At 41.0% G+C, this 19331-nt stretch overlaps 2 long non-coding RNA genes across 2 annotated transcripts in view; one reads left to right on the top strand and one right to left on the bottom strand.

The window, feature by feature from the left end:
• Positions 1-688: 688 nt before the first annotated feature.
• On the bottom strand, positions 689-10575 carry LOC138739930 (uncharacterized). The gene is made up of 2 exons (XR_011342574.1): positions 10487-10575; positions 689-900 (listed from the first exon to the last, which is right to left on the bottom strand). It is a non-coding gene; the product is annotated as an uncharacterized lncRNA (long non-coding RNA).
• Positions 10576-10704: 129 nt separating this feature from the next.
• LOC138739929 (uncharacterized) overlaps positions 10705-19331 on the top strand; it is a 55120-nt gene continuing 46493 nt past the window's right edge. The window contains exons 1-2 of the long non-coding RNA XR_011342573.1: positions 10705-11097; positions 18892-18978. This is a non-coding gene — a long non-coding RNA (uncharacterized lncRNA). The remainder of the gene's footprint in view (positions 11098-18891; positions 18979-19331) is intronic.

Raw genomic sequence — 19331 nt, 5'->3', positions numbered from 1 at the left:
AAAAAGTCCACGTCAGCTGCAGGCTCGTTTGTGGCTGACAAGTCCGATGCGGGACAGGCAGACACGGTTGCAGCGGTTGCAGGGGAAAATTGGTTGGTTGGGGTTGGGTGTTGGGTTTTTCCTCCTTTGCCTTTTGTCAGTGAGGTGGGCTCTGCGGTCTTCTTCAAAGGAGGTTGCTGCCCACCAAACTGTGAGGCGCCAAGATGCACGGTTTGAGGCGTTATCAGCCCACTGGCGGTGGTCAATGTGGCAGGCACCAAGAGATTTCTTTAGGCAGTCCTTGTACCTTTTCTTTGGTGCACCTCTGTCACGGTGGCCAGTGGAGAGCTCGCCATATAACACGATCTTGGGAAGGCGATGGTCCTCCATTCTGGAGACGTGACCCATCCAGCGCAGCTGGATCTTCATAACAGTTTTCCAATATTATGAAAATAACCATAAATCCTTATTTCTTAATTTATATCTCCAATTTGGGTATGAGAGCCAGTAAGCATAATTAATGCTCATTTCAGTGGCTTTTCAGCCAATTTTGTAAGTAATTTAAAATTCTATCATATCAATAATGGCTTGGTCACAGCCCATTAGTGTGATGAAGTAACCATACATAAAATGTTTAACAAAAGCAGCAGGAGGTCCTGCTGAAATTGCATATTCATGGCAACATTCTGAGAAGTACTTAGATACTTAATTCAGGCTTCAAGAGTTTAAATAAAAGCTCAGCTGGATCAAGCTGAAGAAATTGCAGACAACCGTGTATTTTGGACTCAGATTTGCATGCAGTCATGTTGTTCAATCTTGTTATCACAATGTGAGTGTTCTTTGTGTTGTTGCAGCACATAGATTTAAAACTCATGCCAATGCTTCTAATGTCAGCCACGCTTGTCTATTCTTCTTCTTGACCTTTAATTCAAAAGAAAATAGCTCTGAAAAACTAAAAAAAAGATGGGAAACCATTTCTCAATTTAGACAGAGAAGAAGTGAAAATGTGATGGATAATTGCAAAACTGTTTGACAAGAATTATTCATTATTGTGAGGCATCAATAAATCAGCTAAATATAAAAAAAAACACAATGAAAACATTTGCATTTATATTGTATGGTTAATAGCTTCAGGATGTTACAAATCACTTTGCAGCCAAATCATTGCTTTTCAAGTGCAGTAGTCATTATTTTTGTTCTCAAATGCAACACCCAACAATCAAAGAGCAAAGTGTCATGAACAACAAAAGCCAATAACCTATGAATCAATTTTTGAGGTGAATGATGAATGTTCAAGGGAATCAGAAGAAATATACTGTTCTTCAAATGGATCCGTGAAATCTTTTCTATCTACTTGATCAGATAGGGCTTCAATTCAGCATCTGACCTCGGTAAACTTGTACCTCTCACTTTGTTCGTTTTAGATTGGTCACAGTGTTTGAGCTAGCGAAAGAAAACAGACACTCATGCCGAGAGCACTTCAGTTTATACAAATCTTTATTACTAAATCTAAAGCTGATTTCAAACTACAATATGCAAGCCCTTCCCAATTATACTGATCAACGCCTGGACTAGTCCCAACTGCCGAAGCGAGGCAACGACTGCACACTTGTAGTAGGTTGTCGGGGTGCTGGTAGCACCTTCTCCACCTCCCCCGACCGGGACGTTGGTTGGACTCTAGAAGTTCTTCTTCTTGCTGAAAGACATTTCCACCCCTCAGAGAGTCTGAAACTTCAGCAGCGGGACCACGGCCTATATTACCCATAGCTTATCACTTTGAATACAATGGTTTACTTAGCTTCAAGGCCTCACCTGACAATCTGCGACCAACAATCCCATCAATCTCAAACAGCAACCAGCTAACAAGCAGGAAGATTAATCATTCTTGGTACCAGATGTCTTTTTGTCAGATAACTGCATCTCTGGCCCCATGGTGGAATTTAGCTTATGCCTGCTGATTCCTACATTATTCTCAAAGTAGGTTACTGATACTCAGCCTTGCATAAGCAAAAGCATGGTCTAAATCCTCCATTACAAAATCTCATTAAATAGAGGGCACCAAGAGCAAGGAGTTAAACAAAAAAAAATATGCAGATGTTGTCATGAAGTTCAATGCACAAATGGGACAGAAAAACTCAGCAGATCATGCAGCATCCATAAGAAGCCAAACCTCAAAGTTCAAATTGATTGTCAGAGTGCATCCATGACATCATATGCAACCCTGAAATTCTTTTATCCTTCGGGCCAAGTTGACTTTCAAATGATCGATAACTTTAAACTGTAGAAGAGAATTGTGCTTTTCACTTGTGTTTTGCCCCTGGAGCAAGGTGACATCTTTAGTGCGATGCAGTCATCAATCTCTGCCTTCATCACAATCACACCATACAAACTCATCCCCAAGTTACGTGAGAAATGCATCAACAGACGATGGTGGAATCTTGAGCAGACAATGAATTGCTGGAGGAACTCAGCAGGTTAGACAGCATCAATGAGTGTCATTTGGTTTGGGTCCGAGCTCTAGCAAAACAAGGTAAATTGCATATATAAACTGAGAAAGCAGATGGGTGGTGGGACCCAGCACAACCATAGAACCATAGCACCTTCGGCCTTTCTAGTCTGTGCAAAACCAAATTTTTTTGGCTTAGTCCCATTGACCTGCACCCAATCTAGTCCCTAGCCCTCCATACCTCTCCCATCCATGTACCTGTCCAAATTATACTTAAATGTTAAAATCAAGCTTGCATTCACCACTTCAGCTGTGTGAAGAAGTTCCCTCTCGTGTTCTCCCTCAACTTTTCCCCTTTCACCCTTAATCCTTGTCTTCTAATTTGTATCTCACCTACCCTCAGTTGAAAAAAAGTCTGTCTACATTTACTCTGTCTATCCCCCTCATAATTTTAAATTTGTCTGTCAAATCTTCCCTCATTCTTCTATACTCCAGGGAATAAAGTCCTAACCTATTTAAATTTACTCTGTAACTCAGTTCCTGAATTCTGGATAGCATCCTAATACATTTTCTCTGCACTCCTTCTAACTTATTGATATCTTTCCTGTAGTTAAGTGACCAAAACTGCACATAATCCTCCAAATTTTGCATCACCAATGTTTTATACAACTTTATAATAATATCCCAGCTCCCATACTCAATACTTTGATTTATGAAATCCAATATGCCAAAATCGCTCCTTACAACCCTATCCACCTGTGATACCACTTACAGGGAATTATGTATTTGTATTCCCAGGTCCCTCAGTTTTACCACACTCTTCAATGACCTCCCATTCACTTTGTGCCTCCCTTCTTGGTTTATCCTTCCAAAATGCAACACCTCACACTTGTCTACATTAAATTCAATCTACCATTTTTCAGCTCAATTTTCCAGCTGGTCCAGGTCCCTCTGCAAGCTTTAAAAACCATCTTTGCTGATGCCTGACCACAATGCCTTCAATCTTACTGTTATCTGCAAAATTGCTGATTCAATTTACCACATTATCAGGGTGCTCCACCCGAAACTCAAAGAACCTGTAGAGTTGTGAATGTGATTTAAACTCTCCTTCCTTCCATTAACTCCATTAATAACTCCTTCTGCCTTGCCCCAGCCAACATATTGTAAAACTCATCCCACCCTGGCCACCCCTCCCCCATCACTTCCCAAGATCAAGTACTAACAGTTTCAGGGATAATTTATTTCCAACTGCTCTCAGACTCCTAAAGGAAACTGAAAGTTGTAAAATTATGCTGATTTTGCTTTGCAACAACTGATCTCTCTCAGTAATCCTGTTCTTTAGCACTGTACTACTTGTATAGTATAAGCAAAATTGTGCAGGAAATTGTGCTGACAGGTTACATCACGGTGTTACGAGCCCAGACGACCCCAAAACCCTGCAGCAAGATAAATGGTTACTTAAACAAAAGTTGATTTTAATTATCTTTAAACATGAAAACAGGATTACACTTTAACGTATTACTATTAACTTAACCTAACTTAACCTCCTTCTAATTCTAAGCACACGTGTATATAATGTGTATGTAAGTTTAGGCTTTGGTGCTTGAAAGGTAAATGGTTACCGCTCAGGAAAGTTCTTGTCAGTTTTCAGAGAGAGATTTGTTTTTCCTGGCCACGTCAGTGTCTTGCCAAAGAAACTTGACCCATCAGGGTTTTCCAGATGATAGCCTCTTTCTTTCAAGTCACCACAGTGTTCCATTTTGTGTCTCTTATTCCAAGTAAAACATTAGGAGCCAGTCCTCTCCTCTTACATGAACCACAAGGGCTTTGATCAGGCTGAACTAAGCACTGACAACCCAACTTCCAAATAGGGTTTTCCCACAAGCTTTCTAGCTTGTCCTATTCCTGCCTCAGCTGCTGCTGCTGACTGCAGCGCTGCAGAACTGATCTCTCTCTCTCTCTCTCTCTCTCTCTCTCTCTCTCTCGCTCTCTCTCTCTCTCTCGCTCGCTCTCTCTCTCTCTCTCTCTCGCTCTCTCTCTCTCTCTCTCGCTCTCTCTCTCTCTCTCGCTCTCTCTCTCTCTCTCGCTCTCTCTCTCTCTCGCTCTCTCTCTCTCTCTCTCGCTCTCTCTCTCTCTCTCGCTCTCTCTCTCTCTCTCTCTCTTGCTCTCTCTCTCTCTCTCTCTCTCTCTCGCTCTCTCTCTCTCTCTCTCTCTCGCTCTCTCTCTCTCTCTCTCACTCTCTCTCTCTCTCTCTCTCTCTCACTCTCTCTCTCTCTCTCTCTCACTCTCTCTCTCTCTCTCTCGCTCTCTCTCTCTCTCTCTCGCTCTCTCTCTCTCTCTCTCTCTCTCTCTCTTGCTCTCTCTCTCTCTCTCTCTCTCTCTCTCTCTCTCTCTCCCTATCGGCTTGCAAAACCACATGACCCTCTTAGAACATCAAGCTACACGTCAGACAGTCTGCTGTCTCTTTCATTTGTTGCTTTTCAAAACCACAATCCATTAGTGAAGTCTCTTGGGAACTCCCCAAAGTTTTTGCAAAGGCCCCCCAGGAGCCGCCCTGTCTGGCTTGAGCAGAGTTCTAGTATTTTAAATGAGATCTGTTTTGAAGTGTTTGTTTGTGACCTACACTAAAAAAAAAGGTTTTCCCAATTTATCTCCCCAAAACATATCTATAAACATTACAAACACAGCCCAAGACATTACAAGCAAACCCCTTGCCACCATCGAGAAAATCTATGGGCAATGCTGCAGTCATCAAGGATCCACACCATCCATCACATGCTCTGTTCTCACTGCTCAGGTAAGAGGTTTAGGTGCTACAAGACTCACACCACCAGATTCAGGAACAGCTGCTACCCCTCCATCATCAGACTCCTCAACAACAAACTCCATCAGGAATCCATTTAAGGACTCTTATATTTGCACTTTACTGTGTTTATTTCTCTTCTCCATCAGTATGCTTAAATTTTCTTATTTCTTTTCATGGGTACATTGGGCACAGTTTTTTTGTGCTCTACAAGAGTGGTAATTCTGCTTGTCCACAGGGAAAAAAATATCTCAGGGTTGTATGCACTCCTACAATAAATCAGAAATCTGAAATCACAAAATAGCCTCTACCACTGCATCTTTGGTACATGTGACACTAAACTTGAACTTGAATCTTCCAAGGTGGGCTGTTAACTCTCAGACACAAGAAACTGTACCCATTGGAATCTAGAACATTACAAAATAATGTGTTGGAGGAACTCAGTAGCTCAGACAATTTCTGGGTGCTGATTTATGGTTTTGTGACTAAGACAAGTTGAAACTAGACAGATTTATTGTAAATATCATGTATTTTCTTTGGCTAATAATTGGAATTTAAACATTTCAACTTTCATGAGAATGATATTTTTGCAATTTATGTTTTAATTATATAATTATTCATTGTCACATAAGTTAAATCAGTGGTTTTCAAACTTTTTCTTTCCACCCACATACCACCTTAAGTAATTCCTATGCCAGAGGTGCTCTGTAATTAATAAGGGATTGTTTAAAGTGGTATGTGAGTGGAAAGAAAAAGTTTGAAAACCACTGTTTTAATTGTACCTAATTGAGTCATTATGTGCACGGTTTCTGATGTACAATCAATAATCACAAAAGGCTGATATTGTGAAATTATCAGGCTTTTATTAACTAAAGATGGGAACTAACATTAATCTCATTGACTGATTGAAACAAAGAGAAAAGGACTATGGGTAGGATTGGTCTTGGAAGGCATGTCCAGCCAGCAGCAGCTGATCATGGCACAACAATGATTTATCACATTCACCCCTCCTTTTTAAGAAGAGTCCTGTGGGGCCAGAAAATAAAGAGAAGATGAAACAACCATACATATATACATTTTACAGATTAAACCTATCGGTTGGTTGTTGGGGGGAGGGGGGGTCTTTTTCCTCAGTGAATGATGTGACAATGGTTGGTGTGCCACCATAGCGTCCTGAGCACCTGGTGACATTGGTCTGTTAATTGTTTGTTGAGGGGTGGGGTTAGGTCGGGTAGTGGGGGAATGTGGAACTGGTACATTGTTGGCAACAACAGTGGTCTGGGATAGGGGGTGCTCAGATGCAGGCTATGGGACCACTAAGGTTGAAGTGGGAGGGGTTGACTATTGAAAATCAATGATGCCCCTGATGGACCAAGGTTGAGACCGTGTCTTTGCGCTGTCAGGGAAAGCAACATAGACACACTGGGGTTTGTGTGGAGAAGACGGACCATCTTGACCAATGGGTCAGTCTTAGACGTGCTTCCATAGCAGGACTGGTCCTGGTAGGTAAGCCAGGTGGGCAGCATAGTCCCAGACATTGACCTCCTTGGGAAAGCAAACATCCATTCATGAGGAGTGTTGTTGGTGGCCGTGCATAAAAGCGACCGGACGGAGTGACATGCATCTGGGAAGACTTCCTGCCACTGGAAGGCAGGAAGACCGGTGACCTCAGAGCCAGGAGGATGATCTTCTATACTGTGATGTTTTCACTTTCTACTTGCCCATTACCCCAAGGATTGTAGCTGCTGCTCCTGGTTGTGGTGATGCCTCTGGCTAGTAGATACTGCTGCAACTCGTCACTGGATACTAAAGAGAGTGAAGATATTCTGGAGGGCCTTGATAACAGTGGCCATGGTCATATTTGGGCAAGGTATGGCGAAGGAGAAACAGGAGTATTCATTGAAGATGGTAAGTAAGTAGATATTCCAGTTGGAGAGTGGAATCAATGCTGAGGCACTCAAAGGAGCAGGTAGCCTTGATCAGATCTGCTTTGTCCAGCGGTAGAATTAAGGTTTGCATTCGGCACAGACCTGACAGTTTTAGTCATAGTCTGGATGTCCTTGATGGAGTATGGTAAATTCTGAGATTTGATAAAATGGAAAAACCGAGTAACTCTAGGGTGGCAAAAGTCATTGTGGAGAGCCTGCAGTCTGTCCATTCGAACACTAGCACAAGTTCCTTGGGTAAGAACATCCAGGGGCTCATTAAGTTTTGCCACTGCCCAGATCTACATCTTGCCAATCAGGTGTGAGCCCAACAGCCAGAGCACACACTCCCATTGGCCAGCCCCGTACCTCACACCCCCTGCTGAGCAGGGGAAGTTATAAACTGCAGCACCTCATTTTCAGTTCCTCTTTGCCATGTGGTCACAGGTGAGGGACTAGTTAACCAGGCATTTGATGTAGACACAGATGATATGGTATTGTACCCCAATATCAGGGGTATGGGAGCATGTATATCCCTGTAGGTAGTCCATGTGTAGGGTGCCCTCCATAGTTGGAATTCCCCTGTCCCTATGGGCGTGTTCTGGAGTCAGAAGCTGGTTGTGTTCCTCTCTCCTCTCTCTGATTGCATGCTGCTACTGTGTTTAGGTTCCAAATGCTTGTAAGTTGCTAATTACTTTGCTTGGTGCTGTTAAATGCTCCTGATCTGCCACTGTGTTGCTGGGGTAGGTCATCCTGTTTGTTTCTGTGTTAATAAATTCTTTAGTTATCTATTCCATGTGTCTGGAGTCATTTCCCTCTGAACTCCAAACAAATCTTAACACAACAGATCCTGACTCTGCGCGCAAAAGTAGCACTTAGAGAGATCTCCCACAATGGCGGCAGAGGTCAGATCACTAGAGTAGTGGGATGCTGTAGGGGATTAGTCACTCACAGGGTGGGACGATGGCCCATCCCAGGATAGTGCTGCCCGCAGCATCCAAGTAGTCATCTGAGTTTTAGAGGACAACCTCCAGTGTCTCTGTATGTTCAATTTCCCTTTGCAGATTGAGAACCTTTTGCTCCAATAGCCTTTGCCGTATGTAAACAGAGTGGATACCTGCCACATACGCATCTCTGATGAAGTCCTCTGCATTCTGAGTGGCCGAAAGGTCCTTACAGTCATACGCCCTACATAGGATCTGGAGGGACTTCAGGTACTCAGCAGTTGACTCACCAGGTTGTTGTTTTCTGGTAGCCTGGAGATGCCTGGTGTAGACCTCATGAACCTTCCTGTGATACTGGGCTTCAAGGGTCTCCATGGTTGCTTGGTACAAGCTGGTGTCACTAGTCAATGGGAACACTTGGGGCTTGACACCAAAAAGGAGTAATCTCAATTGGTTAGCATCTGTAGTGATGGCATCCATGGCCAACACCGAGAAATTATCGAAGCAGCGTAGCCAAAATTCTATTATGTTTGGGGCATCTGGCATTTGGGGGTCAATATTGAGGTCCTCAGGTATTTTTCTTTGAAAAAAACTAGTTAATAAAATTGATTTTCTATCAATAATCACAAAAGGGTGATATTGTGAAACTATCAGGCTTTTATTAACTAAAGACAGAAACTACCATCAACCTCATCAACAGATTGAAGCAAAGAGAAAGGGGAACATGCAAGGGGCTATGGGTAGGATTAGTCTTGGGAGGTGTTTCCAGCTGGAAACAGCCAATCATGGCACAACAGTGGTTTACCACAGTTTCATAACTCCAAAGGAAAGGTATTTCATACCATCAAACTGCATAATATGGATGACCTTATGTTCTAAATGGATTTTTGCACAGACATTTTTTAAAAAATGCTGATTACACATAAGTTGGCTTGGATTGACTAAGAAGATTTCACATTCAGTGCTGAAATGTGGGTTGCTGGAGACTGGCTGTGTGAACCAGGTATCAGGACTGGGTGCTGAAGGGCCTTATTGTATCAGGGATTCAGAGCTCAGAGTTGAGCAGGGTGAGTTTGTGCCTGGAGTTGGAACAGACAGGAAGTTATGTGGCTATGGATGATATAGGAGTGCACGAGGCAGTGACATTGGAGGAGGAGGTGCTGGGATCTATGAATAATTTGTGTGTCCGAAGGAACGCTCTTTTGATTCTCTTTCTCTTCTTGTGGGGCCCGCTGGACAAGTGGCACCTATTTGCATGTTGTTATGGGTGAATAAAAGCAAATAGATTTTGTGTATTTATGTACATGACTATAAAATTGAAAAATTGTCATTTGTGTTCTATATGGGCATGAATGGCGTGATATCAATTTTGCTCAGCCATGTTCTGTTTGAATGATGTGGGCTTCAAGAGATGAATAGCTAACTTCTGTTTCTTCTTTCCCCAACATACCTCTGTCCACAATTGTAACAAACAACATTCAGAAACTCCTCTTCCAACAGCTTTCCTAAACCTCTGCAAACATGCATAAACATCTAATGAGCACTATTTTAAATCTGGTCTCAGTGATTGACATAATGAACAGTTTGCCCATTTCCATTAGCTAGCTGCATGTATGGATAATACTCCCTCTTCTTGAGATTTGGTAGTGGAATTATATTACAACTCACATATCTATGACTTCAGGATAAAAACGAATCAGAGAAGGAAAATATAAGATTGGAAGGAAGGAACTTATGGTATCTACAACAATTGATTATGCATTATTTCTGAAATTAGAAAACACAAAGGTTTGTGCAAGAAGTAATTTTGTGAATTCATATAGCAGGTTAATTCCTCAATTTTTTTTTTTAATTTAAAAACCTGAAAGGTTGGAGTGATGTATGCCTGAATTTCTGACATGGTGAGTGAAGTGGCTGTGCATGTTTAGAAAATGACCCAAATAGATTCCAAGATTTGAAAGAAGCTGCAGAGATTATCCAGTGAATCTGGCAATGGAGAGCTCAAGTTGTAGCTTGCTATTTACCATTTGGTATAAATTAATTATTCCCATGCATCTGTGAGATGACAGTGATTTCATTTGGCAGTTTATTCCTCTTAGACCTACCAATATTGTCTGTTCCAGAATTATTTAAAGCACAATTATTAATTTATGAGGTGAATTACACAAATTAGAAACACTTTGCAAAATGATAAACCCCAGCCGTGGCCAAATTTAATCAACTCGGAGCAAAGCATTCTGTTACATCCAAAAAAAAAATCCTGACTCAAAATAAATTTCTGGTATATTTACACGCATTTTCAATTTTGCGAAGCGTCTTAAAATTTTTCTCCTCCCAAGGCAATTTCATGATCAAAGATGATTGAGAAAGTTACGATCCACATACAAACCTCCTTTTTCACTAGTTTATCCTTCCCATGAAGATTTTTTATTTCACTTGGTAAGTTTAATGCTCTCTCCACCCATGCTTACTGGACATAACAGATTACTATGAGAGATGACCTAACCATATAATATCAGTTGCACCTATTAATTTATGAGGTGAACACAGATCTGTGATGACATCACAGATGTCTTTGCTGAATATCTGTCATGTGGCTGTGACTAAACCCTGATCTGACATGCTGAGTGTCTGTCTGAGGACATAAATTTGAAAGACAAAAATGAATATCTTTATTTGATGATTTGTGGTCTTTCAAATCAAAACAAAATTATGCTATCTGTTAAGAAATATACCTAAAGCTGGGATTGGCAAAAAGTAGATTAAGCATAACTCAATTTTCAAAAGCCATGAGCAAAATTATAAAGATGCATCTGTAAACAAGGAAAGATGGACAATGTGATGCCTCATCTCTATCAACAGTTTTAGCAGTGATCCTTCTGCAAACGATGTTAGAACATAATTTTTCCACCTACTGCCTGACTTGGTTTAATTAGGTTATGAATGTATTTTGCTCAGAGGAAAAGCAATAGCTACTTGTTTTGCATCCACAAGATGCAGGTAAGGAAAAGAGTTACTGTTTCATGTACTTCCATTGTGTCCTGTCATATAATCATGTAACAATTCACGGAGCGGAAACAGGCCATGTCGGCCTTTTGAGTCCGCACCGGTTCAATAGAACAATTCCACTAGCTCAAACCTCCCGCTCTCTGCCAATAACCCTCCAAACCCCCCTCACCTCCATGTACACATCCAACCTTATCTGAAATGACAGAAGGGACCGTGCTGCAACTATCTCATTCGAAAGATCATTCCATTCTGCCACCACTCACTGAGTGGAAAAAGCCACCTCTAATATTTCTCCTAAAGTATTGCCCCCTTACACTTAACCCATGGCCTCTTGTTCCAACCTCCCCTGACCTCAGGGGAAAGAGTCTGTTTATGTCTAGTCTCGAAAGACATTTGAGCCGATATATGGATAGGAAGGGTTTAGAAGGATGTAGACCAATGATTTTCAATTTATTTCTTTCCACTCACATACCACCTTAAGTAATCCCAATGCCATAGATACTCTGTGATTAAAATGTATTTCTTGCAAACAAATTACATTTTGTGGCTTTCAAGAAGATAGTTTACATATTCTTTGAGCGTCCATAGTAACAGTCTTTGAGGTAAGGTTATAGCTGAATTTTCAGACATCTTAGAGATTACCAGTTAGTTAGTTTCTTTGTTCTACGAAATGGTAAGAAATTAGAATGATCCGACAATTGACATCATGTGCACGGTTTCATAAACCAATTGAAATGGGCCAATGACAATTTTTCTCAAGCAAAATATTTCAGAAACAATTGGGTCTAGAGCAGTGGTTCTCAATTTTTTTTCCCCACTCACATTTCTTTGGCTTGGCTTCGCGGACGAAGATTTATGGAGAGGGTAAAAAGTCCACGTCAGCTGCAGGCTCGTTTGTACCTGACAAGTCCGATGCGGGACAGGCAGACACGATTGCAGCGGTTGCAAGGGAAAATTTGTTGGTTGGGGTTGGGTGTTGGGTTTTTCCTCCTTTGCCTTTTGTCAGTGAGGTGGGCTCTGCGGTCTTCTTCAAAGGAGGTTGCTGCCCGCCAAACACATACCACCTTAAGTAATCCCTTACTAATCATAGAGCACTTACGGCATAGGGATTGCTTAATGTCATATGTGAGTGGAAAGAAAAAAAAAGTTTGAAAACCACTGATGTAGACCAAATGAAGGAAAACAGCACTGACATGGAATGCCAACTTGGTTAGCATGACGAGAGGGTCCAAAGGGGATATTCCATGCATTGTGGCTCCATGGCTGTATGATGCTAAAATGTGAGTAGATTCTCTTCCTCGGCAGGAATGATTAAACACTTTGCTTGTGGGAACAGGTGAGTTTGGTAATGTCCTCCAATGAGTCAGATGGTAAATAATCTAATGAAGGAAACTGACAAATCCTCAGATCTCTGCAGCTCCATCAAAATCCTTCAAGGCCATTTCTGCTGCAGCAGTGGCACCTTTGCTACCCCAGCAACCTATTTTGTTTGTGCTAACGTCTCGCATGGAGCTTGCATATATGATCAGTTCTCAGTAAAGTATGCACAGCAGAGTCCAAGGGTAATCTTAACCAGCCTATACGTTCACCTGTTCCAAACAAGAGAAAGCAAATCAGTGGTGAATATCTGTTTCAGTTAAACTTCTTCCTTTTTTTTTGAATTGACTGCCCTGAGAAATTTTCATAATTCTGTCACACCTCACACTGCGCAAGTTAGCAGAAGGAATTCCCCATTGGAAGCAGAGTGCAGAGTTCCACAGTATGACTCTAGATCCCGGTACTTATATAAGATTTTACTCTTTATCCAAGCCTTCAGTAAGACCCTACCTTCTGATAAATGTATTCCGTCCTTGTGGGCTTCACATGATGACGTGAGTCCTACGGTGATGTTGCTTTACATATTTAATGAAATACAATCTTTTCACCAAAATGAAACAGTGTTAATTTTACCCATATCCATAAACTGTACTTATTCATCTTTTCTTTAAAGCAATCAATTAATTTAGCATTACATGCCTCAGCTAGATCCAGTTGAAATGAACACCTTTAGTTCTGAGCGTGCCTTCACAAATGATAATTATTTAAAATGTATTATTCAACACCAAATTACTTTTTTGAAAGCAAGATCTTAACTTTTATTATACTTCCTTTTCTCAAATAAATTGAGGCCAGCAGAGTTGCGCAGCTAATGGAGTGGTTGCCTCACAATGCTGCTGGCCCAGCACTAATCCTATCCTCGGGTACTGTTCTCTCTGTGATCGTGTGTGCTTCCTCTGAGTGCCAAAGGAAACAAAGATATGCAGGTCAGGAGGTTAAGTGGCCTCAGTGAAGTGGCTCCTGGTGTGTGTGGATGATTGATGGAATGCAGGTGATGGTGGGGGGGTTGATGGGAATGTAGGGAGGAAAGAAATGGGGTTAATGTAGGACAATGGTTTTCAAACCACCCCCTCAAACTCACATCTCACCTTCAGCAATCCCTATGCCATAAGTGTTCTGTGATTAGTAATGGATTGCTGAAGGTAGAATGTCAGTTTAAGGGGCAGTTTGAAAACCACTGATGTAGGACAAGTGCAAATGCATGATCGGCATGGAGTTGTCGGACTGAAGGGCCTGTATTTGTATTGATCTTTCTTTGAATCTTCTATTCATTTTATTTGGTCACCCCTAATTTTTATTCAAAGTGTTGAGAGCATTGGTTAGTTTTTAAAAAAACCTTTAGCAACAATGGATTTTCATCATTTCATAACAGATGGTTTGATTTCTGATGAGCAGCCGCTTTGCACCTAAATCAGAAAGTCAAGGTCACAAGCTGAATGTCAGGCAATTCTAGCAAATAGACTCCTTAGTTGACATTTCAAGCAGCAAATCCTGTCCAGATGTGAAAGATATTGGTTTCTTTTATTTTAATGTCTGCCTGAGCCTCACAGCTTTTGAGAGTCTAGAGTCCACTGAGAGTACTTGCATTTGTGCCAGGGTGAATCCTTGTTCCTTATCACATTGGTCTGTTTTGATGACCAACTGGAGCTCACAAACTCTGTGGAACCAAGAGAAGCAACTCTGAAGATAAAAATCATCAGGATTTGACCATGGGAAATGACCATGATTACATTACCTTCCTAATGGTACATAAAATTCACTTGCATGACCTGCGATGAGATTTATAGATGGATGGAATAGTTGGATGGAAGGAGGGATGGATGGATAGAGGGCTGTATGAGAGGAGGGAGGAATGGATGGATAGTTTAAGAAATGTTAATGACTATTTGGGCTTATCTTTTGAAAATAGTTTTCAACAATCCAGAATGTTTTTTTTTATTTTTAATTTTATTTAGAGCATAGTAGAAGCTGAGTCAGCCCATTTAAACCCATGTGACCTAATTACACCCAAATTAACCTACAAATCCATAAGTTTTGGATGGTGAGAGGAAACCAGAGCACCTGGAGGAAACACGCAGATATGGGGAGAATGTCCAAACTCCTTAGTCAGTGCCGGATTCGAATCCAGGTTTATGGCACTGCAATAGCATTTTGATAACTGCTTCGCTAACTGTGCCACCATCTTAACTTTCTATCTTCTCAAGTTTTAGCCAATAAATCATCCACACATCTTTCATTTAATAGTATGCAGTGATTCAAACATTTGTTTGAATGTGTTGGGAGACTTACAATAACATCACAGAATTTCCTACTGTATCGATAACAACAGCCAAATTCATGGATTTTATTGAAAGTCACGTGACTGTGGATTCTGTCCACAGCAATTAGACCAGATAACTGCAAGGCACTGAACAGGAAGATAAACTTAAAAAATTTAAATAAAAATGTCACTGGATAATGATCAGTAAGGTAACATTCCTGCAGAAATAGGATTCAGATATTTTGTCTTCTCAAATCTCTATAATCTCATGCTCCTTGAGGAAATCTGGTATTCAGTGAAAAGTGTATTCCTAAGGCAATATTTATTAATAATTTGGGACAGAATATCAATTGATTAATATGCCTCGTTGTGATTATGCCCACCAATATTACATGACTAGGAGAATTTCTGGTAGAAAATCTTCAGCATGCAATGATCTGAACAAAGTTTAGACTTCACTGATGGAGGGTCCCTATCTGACATATACTTGCCCATGCCACCTTTGGACTGCATCAATACTTACTTCCCCTGCTGGAGCCAACAATTTAGTTCTGAGTGTTCCATGTACAACTCACTTCCCCCTCTTCACATCATGAACTTACAAAGACAACTGGTTTTCTACATGAGTGCTTCAGTCCCTCCTCCCTCCAGAATCACATCCAAACAAATTCCCCCCATCTCACATTTCAGCACCAATTTCACTCCACGCCAACCTTTCTTACCCCCACTTCCTTCCTCAAATCCTGTTTGTCCCCACCACTGTACCTCCTGCACACACCCCCCCATGGAGTGCTCCCACTTCCTCAGCTTCTCTCCCTGCAGTTGACCCTTGCTTTACCACCTCTTCAGAATTCTTTCTCTCCAATATTGTCCTCAGCATCCTTCATACCTCCTTCTCCTCAGTTCTGCTCCATGACCAAATTGATTCCTAAGATGTGCCCTAATAGCTTAAATACATTTAAGATTGTCCAATCTCGGAAGCTAAGCAAGCTCAGGCCTAGTCAGTACTAGGAGGGGAGGCTATAAAAGAATATCAGATGCTGTAGGCTTCTGTGAGGGGCACTGGACAAAGTGGTGACTCTCTGTCTGCCTTATAGTAAACAAAAATTAAAGAATTTTGTGCTTGTTAAATTCCAAATGTAATATTATGGAATAATAATGGAACCTTTTACCTTTTACCTTTCATCCAATACATCTGAAATGTCCTCTTCCTTGAAGAAACTCAGATCTTCCTTCCCCATTCATCCTTCCACATCCTCAGGTACTTCTCACTGCAATCACAAAAATGCAAAAAATGTCACAACATCTACCCCCTTACCACCATCCAGGGCTACAAACAGCTCTCCAGATGAAGCAGAGCTTTATCTGGATATTGTTCAAACTTGTTATTTGCATTCAATGTACTCATTGTGGCCTCCTCTACATTGATAAGGCCAAACGTAAGTCGGATGGCCGCTTCTCCAAACTGTTCTGTGGGCCCAGGCTAGAACTTCTCATTGTCAACCATTTTAATTCACTTTACCATTGCCATGCAAACATGTTTTTCATTGGCTTTATCAGTCTGAGGCTAAACATTAACTTGAGGATCAAAACATGGACAATCTTGCACCCAACACCTTGAACATAGATTTTTTTTCCAGTTTTAGGAAACACTCACATGCATTCCACTGTTTTGATCTCTTCTTCATCTACTCCCATTTTTACATTTCTCTCTTAACCTTCCCCTCTCTCAATGGTCTCTCCCTCCATCTGTCTCTCCTCGTCTGTTACCTCCTGTCCAAAACCATCACCTGTGGTGAACGAAGCTGTTCCCCAGCTTTTTTCACCACCTCCTTCCTCTCTGTCCTTGATAATCTTGATCTCACTTCTTACTGTAGTCTCAATAGAGGGTTCTGAGCTGAAACCATTGACTGATTACTTCTACCCATGAATGTTGCTTGACACGCTGAGTTCCTCCACCTCCTCATTGTTTGCTAATTGAATCTTGCCTCTATTAGAATGTCATGTAAAAAGGTAGCTTGGGTTGAATAGCTTGAATCAATTTAATATACTTTATCCCTTTTTAAAATGATATTTCTAAGCTTGTTCACAAACCGTTGCATATTTTAAAAGATACTGGCATAATGGGTACATCTGCGCAAAGTGCCCCAAGTATAATAATCAAAAACAGCGAGATAAGAACCTATAAAGACACTTACAATTACATACCTCTTTCAATGTAGCAAGACTGTGGCATATGTAACAGCTTGTGCAATTCAAGTCATTTGTTTTGAATCATGTTGATATATAATGAAACATCTCAAGCCAGAAATAATAGAAGACACAATACAAAATGGTTACATTTTAACTCTATATTTATTAATGACTATTAACGATATATCTTAACACAATTAACCCCACTATAAGTATTTATAGCAAATATACAGAGATATAGTGGGGTTAATTGTGTTAAGACTGTGTGTTTGTGAAAAACACAGACCATTACATTCCCAATATTCAAAAAAAGGAAAAATTCCCAAAACTCCAGGTCAGTGAGTCAAGTAAGTCAGTCCAAAAAATACAGTCCACAGAATTCAATCTCAGAGTTCAATGTCCAAGTTCAGTTCTTTAACTGAATATAAAGGACATCGTTTTGAACGCTGAAGAGTGAAATGACTGACGTTACATTTTAGTAAACTTACAAATAATGACTTATGAGGCATCTGCATTTCACACAGCTTTCCAGCTGCCCTCCATCACTCCAACTGCTGCTCCTCTCGAAAGTTCCAAGCTATTGGTGAGTCAGCACTCAGCTGTACCACAAGTTGCACAGAGTTCTTAACAGAAATCCATCAGTGCAGTCCATGGTCCAGATGTACTGGATGAAAGGTAAAAGGTAAAAGGTTCCATTATTATTTCACTAATATAACAGATTTGTTCAGTTTGAATCAGGTATCCTCAGATTAATATCTAAATTCAATTTAGAAAATAATGGGGATTTGTGAATTTTCCATGCTGTTTTGATCTGAGATTGAGGTCTTTTGGGATTGTGATAATTTGGTTGCAACTGAACTAGTTAATTCAACAAAACAATATAATTGCACCCTCACAGTCTAAAAGCATAAAGATAAAGTAAGTTTGCTGTTTCCCTGATTTTGAGGTGTAATTCATTGCACACCTGAAAAATGGTGAATTGATTTTTTTTTGTTGGTTTAATTGCACAACAAGAAAAGTATTTCATCAAATGACCATGCAGACAATTTATAGATTTTATGAATATCAGCATTCATATGCAGAACCATACCACACTTTGATGTAACCGGCCAGGAGACTCTCAATATAATGGTAGCCATTAGCCATGCCTGCTTCAGTCTGCTCAGGATGTGCAGTCACTGCTGCACCTTGCTGTCAACTGAGGAGATGTTGAGTGTCCACAATAGGTCACTAGTTAAATGAACTCCAAGGAGCTTGGTGCTCTCCACTTTCTCTACTACAGAGTTGTTGATGTGTAGTGGAAGGTGGTCATTCCTGGTCCTACAGAAGTCCACAATCATCTCCTTGATCTTTTCCATGTTGAGATTTATAACATTTCACAAGATTTTCCACTTCTTAGCTGTAGTACAACTCATTGTTGTTGCTGATTAGGCCAACTACTGTTGTGTCATCAGAAAACTTGATGACACTTTTAGATCTTGACCTGGCATTGCATTCGTGGGTCAGAGGAGTGGAATGAGCACCCAGCCCTCAGTACTCAGCATGATGGTGCTTGATATTCTGCTACCAACCTGGACAGACTGTGATCTTTCCGTTAGTAAGTCCAGGATCCATTTATAGGGAGCGGTGTTGAGTCCCATCAAGGACAACTTCGCCATCAGCCTCTGGGGAATGATCATATTAAATGCCAATCTGAAATCAATAAGCAGCTCCCTGGCTTATGTGGTACCATTCTCCTGCTGGACAAGGATGGAATGAAGCGACAAGGCTATAGCATTGTCTGTGGAAATAGTTTCTTCTATAGGTGAATTGAAGTGGATCTAATGTCTCTGTGGGGTGTACTTTGATGCATTTCATAATGGTGGAGGTCAGTACAACAAGGCGGTAGTCATTGAAGTCTGTAATTGTTGCCCTCTTGGATACCAGAATGATGGTGTCTATCTTGAACTCTGCAGGAACAATGGACTGCTGCAATGAGATGTTAAAGATGTCTATGAAGACTTCCATCAATTGATCTGCACAGTCTTTCATTTCCTGACCAGGTATGTTGTCTGGCCCTGCCACCTTGGATGGGTTCACCTTGGATAGAGTGAAGACACTTAGAAGTAGAAGGTGATGCAAAAGAGAGTATTTTCAGAGACATCGATTGTCACCACCTCCTTCATTTCTACTGCTTTTTGCTTTCCCATAACCTCCATAGCTGCATGGTCTCTCAGCAATGAGCCTGAGTTCCAGGCATCCAAATCAACCTCCTCTGCCCGAGGTTCTAAATTCCCCAGAGCAATTAGGAACTTGTCAGTGCCTGAGACCTTTCATGAGTGCTGCTCACCATTGATAGCCTCATGACTCCTGGTCCCAACAGCTGATTCTCATTAGCCAGTTTCCATGAACACGC

Source organism: Narcine bancroftii, chromosome 7 (genome assembly GCF_036971445.1).
Source record: "Narcine bancroftii isolate sNarBan1 chromosome 7, sNarBan1.hap1, whole genome shotgun sequence".
NCBI lineage: Eukaryota > Metazoa > Chordata > Chondrichthyes > Torpediniformes > Narcinidae > Narcine > Narcine bancroftii.
Note: the sequence above shows the minus strand (reverse complement) of the source record. Positions and strands in the feature narration are given on the sequence as shown.